This window comes from Hipposideros armiger, unplaced genomic scaffold (genome assembly GCF_001890085.2).
Source record: "Hipposideros armiger isolate ML-2016 unplaced genomic scaffold, ASM189008v1 scaffold_173, whole genome shotgun sequence".
NCBI classification, from domain to species: domain Eukaryota; kingdom Metazoa; phylum Chordata; class Mammalia; order Chiroptera; family Hipposideridae; genus Hipposideros; species Hipposideros armiger.
In genome coordinates this window covers 2,115,007-2,116,968 of record NW_017731523.1, presented here as the reverse complement: position 1 = coordinate 2,116,968, position 1,962 = coordinate 2,115,007, and positions in this window count along the sequence as shown.

Genomic DNA, 1,962 nt, shown 5'->3' with positions numbered 1-1,962 from the left:
AGGTCCCAAGTTCAGTATGGCATGGTTGAATGCTCTGCTCAGTGTCTCTTAGAGCTGAAACCAAGGTATTGGCAGGGCTGAATTTTCATCTGGAGGCTCTGGGGAAAATCTGGTTTGGGGTTCATTCAGGTTGTTGGCAAAAATCAGTTTCCTGCAGTTGTAGAAGTTTTCTTGCTAACTGTCAGGCAGGGGCTGCTCTCTGCTTCTACAGGGTGCTCTCAGGTCCTGGCCCCTTCATCATCAGCCTCAGAGAATCTCCCACACCTTGATTCCTGCCACACTACTGAATCTCTGGACTTCCTTGTTTCTGACCTCAAGATGCAAAAAAGGGCTTATGTTATTGAGTCAGGCCAATCCAGATAATCCCCCTATCTTAAATTCAGCTGATTTGAGACCTCAATTACATCTATAAAACCTCTTTGCCATGTAAAACAACATAATCACAGAAGTGATTTCTATCCCAGTTGGGAGGTTCCATCCCAACTGAAGGCCAGAGGATCACACAAGGGTGTCAGTGGGATATATCTTTGAATTCTGTCTACCACAAATACCATGTGATATCCTTGTTTGTTTATTTATTTTGGTGTCAATCTCCCTCCATTAGAATGAAAGCTTAATTAGGACTGAGGTTTTTTGGTATGTTTTGTTCACTGTTGTATCCCATTTGTGCTTAGAATAGTGTCTGGACTATCACAGATGCTCAATAAATATTTATTTTATTTTATTTTATTTTAATTATTTTTTATTATGAAATACACATTTTTTAGAATTAGTTTCAGCTGTACAACACAGTGCAATAGTTGTACTTTTTACCCCTCGAAATGACAACCCCCCTCCCCCAATCCACCACCCCATTTCCCCCCAATATCATACATAGCTATTACAAATCCCTTGACTCCACTCCCACACTATACTCCATGTCCCATGACTATATAGTTGTAGTTGACATACAATATTATACAACATCAGCTTCAGGTGTACAGTGCAGTGATCAGGCCTCTTCCCCATCCATGATGCAAGACATGTGACCACCTGACACCCTACAAAGTATTCACAACATTATCAATTACATTCCTCGAACTGTTCCCCATGTCCCCATGGCAACACTGCAGCTGCGTATTTATGCTATCCAGCCCCCTCCCTCTCTCCCTCATCCCCACCCCCCAACCAACAGCCATCAACTGCACCCCCACATCTATGAGATCACCTCTGTTCACTTTCCTTGCCCATTCAGTTTTTTAGAGTCCACATATAAGTGAAATCATATGGTATTTGTCTTTCTCCAACTGACTTATGTCACTTAACATAATAGTCTCTAAGTCCATCCATATNCAGAGTATATAATATATGAGTACATATTATGTATAATTAGGGATATGCAGTCAAATTATATATAACAGAGTATTTACTATATATATTTGCATGTGAGTTAATTATGGGAGAAAGAGATAAAGATAAAGAAGAAAGACAGGCTCAAATTTGGGTATAACATATTTAAGTGAAAATATTCTATAAGCAATTGTAAATGCATGCATACACACACTCACATATCATATATAGTATATAATGTCTTATATACATAGTTTGACTCTACATCCCTAACAGTATACCATCTAAAGACAACACATATACACAAACATATCTATAGTAGTTTTCTCATAATCTATGTCATAAAAATGGTTACAGGTTCCACAGAGACCAGTATTTTTCTTTCAGTCAAGACACTGTATTAATAAATAGAATCAAATTAAAATGTGCTTCCAAATATATATCTCCTCTTAAATGCTGTTAGTTATTTACAAATGCTTCTAAAATATTTTCACTTAACTATCCCCAAAATTGAGTCCAACTTTCTCCTTCACCACTTCCTTCTTTCATCAGTAATCCACACACATACCCAAATATCACCATGAACAATTTCCTTTCACATTTCTCATTTTTATCTTGTCCAAGCGTGTAACC